Genomic DNA, 8,603 nt, shown 5'->3' on the forward strand with positions numbered 1-8,603 from the left:
ATGTGGGTCTGATAAGTAAACACTCTTAATGTTTGCTGTTTTATCACTCAGAAGAACATTTGACACTATGTAACCAAACACATGTGAAACCTCATGATATGAGTGATAAGAAGTGTTTAAAAAGGTGAGTTCTGAACCCTGTAGACTACTGCACTACTTCTGAAGAAGACCAGAGTCATTTCAGAATGAAGACTGCTATAGTTCTGACGCTGTTGCTGTTCTGTCTGTCTGGGGCCTGGACTCAGGGAGAGAGTGGAGGGGTGACTAGTAGTTCTGTCTGTCTGTCTGTCTGTCTGTCTGTCTGTCTGTCTGTCTGTCTGTCTGTCTGTCTGTCTGTCTGTCTGTCTGTCTGTCTGTCTGTCTGTCTGTCTGTCTGTCTGTCTGTCTGTCTGTCTGTCTGTCTGTCTGTCTGTCTGTCTGTCTGTCTGTCTGTCGTCTGTCTGTCTGTCTGTCTGTCTGTCTGTCTGTCTCTCTGTCTGTCTGTCTGTCTGTCTGTCTGTCTGTCTGTCTGTCTGTCTGTCTGTCTGTCTGTCTGGGGCCTGGACTCAGGGAGAGAGTGGAGGGGTGACTAGTAGTTCAAATCAAATCAAATGTATTTTGTAAGCCCTTCTTACATCAGCTGATATCTCAACGTGCTTATCAGAAACCCAGCCTAAAACCCCAAACAGTAAGCAATGCAGGTGTAGAAGCACAGTGGCTAGGAAAAACTCCCTAGAAAGGCCAGAACCTAGGAAGAAACATAAGGAGGAACCAGGCTATGAGGGGTGGCCAGTCCTCTTCTGGCTGAGCCGGGTGGAGATTATAACAGAACATGGCCAAGATGTTCAAATGTTCATAGATGACCAGCAGGGTCAAATAATATTAATCACAGTGGATGTCGAGGGTGCAACAGGTCAGCACCTCATGAGAAAATGTCAGTTGGCTTTTTGTAGCCGATCATTCAGAGTTTCTCTACCACTCCTGCTGTCTCTAGAGAGTTGAAAACAGCAGGTCTGGGACTGGTAGCACGTCCGGTGAACAGGTCAGGGTTCCATAGCCGCAGGCAGAACAGTTGAAACTGGAGCAGCAGCACGGCCAGGTGGACTGGGGACAGCAAGGAGTCATCAGACCAGGTAGTCCTGTGGCATGATCCTAGGGCTCAGGTCCTCCAAGAGAGAGAAAAAAAAGAGAAAAAAGAGAGAATTAGACAGAGCATACTTAAATTCACACAGGACACCGGATAAGACAGCAAAAATACTCCAGATATAACAGACTGAACCTAGCTCCTCGACACATAAACTACTGCAGCATAAATACTGGAGGCTGAGACAGGAGCGGTCGGGAGACACTGTGGCCCCATCCGACGATACCCCCGTACAGGGCAAAACAGGCAGGATATAACTGCCAATGTTCTGTCTGTCTGTCTGCAAGCCAGCCAGCCAGCCAGCCAGCCATCTGCAGTATATACACTATATCACCAAAAGTATGTGGACACCTGCTCGTCAAACATCTCATTCCAAAATCATGGGCATTTGCATGGAGTTGGTCCCCCCGTTGCTGCTATAACAGCCTCCACTCTTCTGGGAAGGCTTTCCACTAGATGTTGAAACATTGCTGCGGGGACTTGCTTCCATTCAGCCACAAGAGCATTAGTGAGGTCGGGCTCTGATGTTGGGCAATTAGGCCTGGCTCGCAGTCGGCGTTCCAATTCATCCCAAAGGCGTTCGACGTTGTTGAGGTCAGGGCTTTGTGAAGTTCTTCCACACCAATCTCGACTAACCATTCATGTATGGAACTCGATTTGCGTACGGGGCATTGTCATGCTGAAACAGGAAAGGGCCTTCCCCAAACTGTTGCCACAAAGTTGGAAGCACAGATTCCTCTAGAATGTCATTCTATGCTGTAGCATTGAGATTACCCTTCACTGGAACTAAGGGGCCCAAACCATGAAAAACAACCCCAGACCATTATTCCTCCTCACCAAACTTTACAGTTGGCACTATGCATTGGGGCAGGTAGCATTCTCCTGGCATCCGCCAAACCCAGATTAGTCCGTCGGATTGCTAGAAGGTGAAGCATAATTCCTCACTCCAGAGAATACGTTTCCACTGCTCAAGAGTCCAATGGCAGTGAGCTTTACACCACTCAAGCCTATGCTTGGCATTGCACATGGTGATCTTAGGCTTGTATGCAGCTGCTCGGCCCTGGAAACCCATTTCATGAAGCTCCTGACAAACAGTTTCTTGTGCTGATGTTGCTTCCAGAGGCAGTTTGGAACTTGTTAGTGAGTGTTGCAACCAAGTACAGATGATTTTTACACGTTACACGCTTCAGTACTCGGCGGTCCTGTTCTGTGAACTTGTGTGGCCCACTACTTCTTGGCTGAGCCGTTGTTGGTCCTAGATATTTCCACTTCTCAGTAACAGCACTTACAGTTGACCGGGGAAGCTCTAGCAGGTCAGAAACTTGACAAACTGACTTGTTGGAAAGGTGCCATCCTCTGACGGTGCCACGTTGAAAGTTACTGAGATCTTCAGTAAAGCCATTCTACTGCCACTTGTTTGGTTACTACATGATTCCATATGTGTTATTTCATAGTTTCAATGTCTCCACTATTATTCTACAATGTAGACAATAGTTAAAACTGATCCTAGATCTGTACAATGTAGACAATAGTTAAAATAAAGAAAAAACATTGAATTTGTAGGTGTGTCCAAATCATTGACCGGTACTGTATATGCATTGTGGAGGTGAACTGGTCCTAGATCTGTACAAAGGCATAACATCTACAGCAGGAACAACTGTCTGTGTTAGAGAACATATAAAACGAACTGATCCTAGATCTGTACAAAGGCATAACATCTACAGCAGGAACAACTGTCTGTGTTAGAGAGCATATAAAACGAACTGATCCTAGATCTGTACAAAGGCATAACATCTACAGCAGGAACAACTGCCTGTGTTAAAAGGCCCAGCTGGATTGAATTGAGCTGTTTAAAATTACGTATTTGAATGTCAAATGATTTGTTTGTCAGTACAAGACAGGGTCTGTGGAGGCTTGGCCTATTAGTGGTAGATTTTTGGAGGGACCCTTGTCCCTACAGCCAATCAGTGAGCAGCTTCCCTTCCCCTATATCTCAGGCAGTTCTGTTACTCACAACACTCCCCTGCTTTCCTCAACAATGGAACAGCTTCCCTTCCCCTACATCTCAGGCAGTTCTGTTACTCACAACACTCCCCCTGCTTTCCTCAACAATGGAACAGCTTCCCTTCCCCTACATCTCAGGCAGTTCTGTTACTCACAACACTCCCCCTGCTTTCCTCAACAATGGAACAGCTTCCCTTCCCCTACATCTCAGGCAGTTCTGTTACTCACAACACTCCCCCTGCTTTCCTCAACAATGGAACAGCTTCCCTTCCCTACATCTCAGGCAGTTCTGTTACTCACAACACTCCCCCTGCTTTCCTCAACAATGGAACAGCCCACTGAGCTAAAGCCTTGGCATTACAAATATGTTTTAAAGGAGCGGGACATTTTTTACAATGAGGAAATAATATGTCATGTTTTACACGTACCTCAGCCAGCATTGTGAATGGTATCTTATGCAGTGACAAAATTAGATTTGCTGATGCAGTAAATCTAATACTTAGGTGTTTTTAGTCATGCATGAAAGGTCTGCGGTGATTCCGTGGTTATAAGTTACTGACCTTGGAATACATTTCTGACCATGCTGGCAGGGTCTGAATCAAACCCAATGTCCACCTGACACACTGACAGGGTCTGAATCAAACCCAATGTCCACCTGGCACACTGACAGGGTCTGAATCAAACCTAATGTCCACCTGGCACACTGACAGGGTCTGAATCAAACCCAATGTCCACCTGGCACATTGACAGGGTCTGAATCAAACCCAATGTCCACCTGGCACACTGACAGAGTCTGAATCAAACCCAATGTCCACATGGCACACTGACAGAGTCTGAATCAAACCCAATGTCCAGCTGGCACACTGACAGGGTCTGAATGTTAAGGGGAGAGAAGATTGGTCAAGAGGGTGATGATTATTGTTGTTCTACTGCCTGATTGTTACAAAAGCTTTGTTAAAGAACAAGAAGACCTGCACACTGTTTACAAAAGCTTTGTTAAAGAACAAGAAGACCTGCACACTGTTTACAAAAGCTTTGTTTAATCAGCACAACAGTTTTCAGCTGTGCTATCATTATTGCAAAAGGGTTTTCTAATGATCAATTAGCATTTTAAAATGATAAACTTGGATTAGCTAACACAACATGCCATTGTAACACAGGAGTGATGGTTGCTGATAATGGGCCTCTGTACGCCTATGTAGATATTCCATTAAAAATCAGCCGTTTCCAGCTGCAATAGTCATTTACAACATTAACAATGTCTACACTGTATTTCTGATCAATTTGATGTTATTTTATTGGACAACAAATGTGATGTTCTTTCAAAAACAAGGACATTTCTAAGTGACCCCAAACTTTTGAACGGTAGTGTACATCTACATGATGTATTGTTACACCATGTAGGAGCAGTATAGACCTAGTCTGTTCATTATGTACATCTACATGATGTATTGTTACACCCTGTAGGAGCAGTATAGACCTAGTCTGTTCATTATATACATCTACATGATGTATTGTTACACCATGTAGGAGCAGTATAGACCTAGTCTGTTTATTATATACATCTACATGATGTATTGTTACACCATGTAGGAGCAGTATAGACCTAGTCTGTTCATTATATACATCTACATGATGTATTGTTACACCATGTAGGAGCAGTATAGACCTAGTCTGTTCATTATATACATCTACATGATGTATTGTTACACCATATAGGAGCAGTATAGACCTAGTCTGTTCATTATATACATCTACATGATGTATTGTTACACCATGTAGGAGCAGTATAGACCTAGTCTGTTCATTATATACATCTACATGATGTATTGTTACACCATGTAGGAGCAGTATAGACCTAGTCTGTTCATTATATACATCTACATGATGTATTGTTACACCATGTAGGAGCAGTATAGACCTAGTCTGTTCATTATATACATCTACATGATGTATTGTTACACCATGTAGGAGCAGTATAGACCTAGTCTGTTCATTATATACATCTACATGATGTATTGTTACACCATGTAGGAGCAGTATAGACCTAGTCTGTTCATTATATACATCTACATGATGTATTGTTACACCATGTAGGAGCAGTATAGACCTAGTCTGTTCATTATATACATCTACATGATGTATTGTTACACCCTGTAGGAGCAGTATAGACCTAGTCTGTTCATTATACATCTACATGATGTATTGTTACACCATGTAGGAGCAGTATAGACCTAGTCTGTTCATTATATACATCTACATGATGTATTGTTACACAATGTAGGAGCAGTAGAGACCTAGTCTGTTCATTATATGCATCTACATGATGTATTGTTACACCATGTAGGAGCAGTATAGACTGACAGTAGCTGGCTACTTATTTAGATTTAGTTTGACCTAATGAAACTGCCTTAAATGTGCTGTAGTAAAAGAAACTGTATTCGCACTAATCAATCAACACATTCCTGTCTTTGTATGTCTCAATATAATAGTATTATTTATTGAAAGCCATTTAAATAATATTTTCCTCAACTGCGTTTCCCACTCCAGTCAGCAGACGGCGATTCGCGTCGTTCAGGCGATGCTGCTATCGTGACGTATAATGTAGTGGACGGTTCTTCAAAAACAACAAGTCAACCACCTCGGTAGCTTGCTAGCCAACGTAGCCGAAAGATTCAAGCTGTTTTTACGCTTTCGGTGTATATTAGCTGCTGTGTTTTAGACACACTTCTATCGTATATACTTGTTAGCCTATTTAATTTAATGTTACGTTATTTTTTATTAGTCAGATATAGTAGCTGGCTGGTTAAATTAGCACTAGCTTAGTCGCTAATGATAGCTATCTAGCTAGCTAACATCCCCGAACATGAGCTCACTAAGCTTCTCCCCTCCTGGTAAAGAAGAAGGGGTCTGCTGGACGGAGAAAGAAGCTCTGGGGCTGAACATTGTAGTGAAAGAGGAGAAGGAAGAGGAGGATGTCACGGTTAAAAAATAAATTGAGGGCGAGGCTGTTACAGTTAAAGAAGAGGAAGACGCGTTCACAGTGAAAGAAGAGGATGCCGTTTTTGACGTGAAGAAGGAAGGGGAGATTTCTGTCACATTGAACGATGAAGAGGTGGAGGTAGGAGATCTGATTTACATCAGTAAGTACGCCTGAAATTGGTTTTCACTTGGGTATTCGAGTTGGCTCGTCAATACCTCATCAAGGGAGGGCCCTAGGATGATGACTGATATGTCTAGAATCAGACGACGTAGAGAGCAAGCTACCCCTTGTTTTCTCCGTTCCGTTTTCAAAAAGTGACTTAACATATATATTTGAGAAGGTCTATCTGGGGGCCACGGCATGTAGTGATTTTACTGTAGTTATGATTTACTACACACAGTGCCCCAATAGTGCCATGCGAGAGTTGGGTTGGCTACACCAAAGATGATGGATATACTGACAATAAGTCTCTGCCCTAACAAGCGGAGTCGTTGTCCACAAAGCAGCACTGTGGGTTGTCTAGCTCCCGCCATCCTTTCTTTGGATTGGTGGATCTTATTATTATTGTTATCTATTGTTTATATTCTATGAGGGTGTTGTCGTCAACCGCCTGTATTCAATGGAGAGAGATGCTAAGCTACTAAGCATGAATATGCATAGCGATCTGGAGACAACTCCTATAGTGTTTTTTATCAAAGTTTGTCGGTATGTCACGTGTCACATAACAATTTAAGAATTACGACACTTCTGTTAGATCAAGTAAACCTCACGTAGCAAATAAGCCATTCATTTTGTTGTTGACCAAATTCAACACTTTCCACATTGGGTTGATAATTGTTTCCACTAGAGAGACAACCAATTGGGTACAACCTACTGTAACCTACTGGCATGACCTAGAGAGGAAAACCAATTGGGTACAACCTACTGTAACCTACTGACATGACCTAGAGAGAAAACCAATTGGGTACAACCTACTGTAACCTACTGACATGACTAGAGAGAAAACCAATTGGGTACAACCTACTGTAACCTACTGACATGACCTTAGAGAGAGAACCAATTGGGTACAACCTACTGTAACCTACTGACACGACCTAGAGAGAAAACCAATTGGGTACAACCTACTGTAATTGCATGAGAAAATAATGGTACCAGTCAAAAGTCTCCATGACTCTGCCGTTGTGCTGTAGAATTTGTGAACTTTGTCGCTTGTATAATAAGGGACTATCATTTGTCGCAAAATCACAGGCCACAGACTTTGATAAAGACTTCCAAAAGTTTTTCCGCAGTTTGAGATCGACTGAGTTTTTTTAATGGGGTTTCTCCCTGTGCACCTGCCAATGTAAATCCATTGAACGAGACAAGTTACCAGACAGGACATATTGCTAATGCTCTTCCTATTGATAACCTGAATGACAATTAACTTGTTGGTGGTCGTGATGACGGCCTATTCGATGACGTCCATCGGGATTCCCCCCAAAAAAGAGACGCTCTGGATTGATCACTGGAGTCAGATGTGAAGGAGGAGGTTGATCATCAGGAGTCAGATGTGAAGGAGGAGGTTGATCATCAGGAGTCAGATGTGAAGGAGGAGGTTGATCATCAGGAGTCAGATGTGAAGGAGGAGGTTGATGGCCACATCAGTGAATCGTACTTTTTGGAGAAATGTCCTCTGGTCTGATGAAACAAATATAGAACTGTTTGGACATAATGACCATCGTTATGTTTGGAAGAAAAAGGGGAGGCTTGCAAGCCAAAGCTCACCATCCCAACTGTGAAGCATGGCGGTGGCAGCATCATGTTGTGGGGGTTGTTTTGCTGCAGGAGAGACTAGTGCACTTCACAAATTAGATGGCATCATGAGGTGGGGAAATTATGTGGATATATTGAAGCAAATCTCAAGACATCAGTCAGGAAGTTAAAGCTTGGTCGCAAATGGGTCTTCCAAATGGACAATGACCCCAAGCATTCTTCCAAAGTTGTGGCAAAATGGCTTAAGGACAACAAAGTCAAGGTATTGGAGTGGCCCTCACAAAGCCCTGACCTCAATCGTATAGAAAATGTGTGGGCAGAACTGAAAAAGCGTGTGCGAGCAAGGAGGCCTACAAACCTGACACAGTTACACCAGCTCTGTCAGGAGGAATGGGCCAAAATGCACCCAACTTATTGTGGGAAGCTTGTGGAAGGCTACCCGAAACGTTTGACCCAAGTTAAACAATTTAAAGGCAATGCTACCAAATACTAATTGAGTGTATGTAACTTCTGACCCACTGGGAATTTGATGACATAAAAGCTGAAATAAATCATTCTCTCTACCATTATTTTGACATTTCACATTCTTAAAATAAAGTGGTGATCCTAACTGACCTAAGACAGGGAATTTTTACTAGGATTAAATGTCAGGAATTGTGATGAGATTAAATGTATTTGGCTAAGGTGTATGTAAACTTTTGACTTCAACTGTAGGTACCGTTACTGTGTTAAAAACAGAGG

Source organism: Salvelinus namaycush, unplaced genomic scaffold (assembly GCF_016432855.1).
Source record: "Salvelinus namaycush isolate Seneca unplaced genomic scaffold, SaNama_1.0 Scaffold319, whole genome shotgun sequence".
In the NCBI taxonomy this organism is placed as follows: Eukaryota; Metazoa; Chordata; class Actinopteri; order Salmoniformes; family Salmonidae; genus Salvelinus; species Salvelinus namaycush.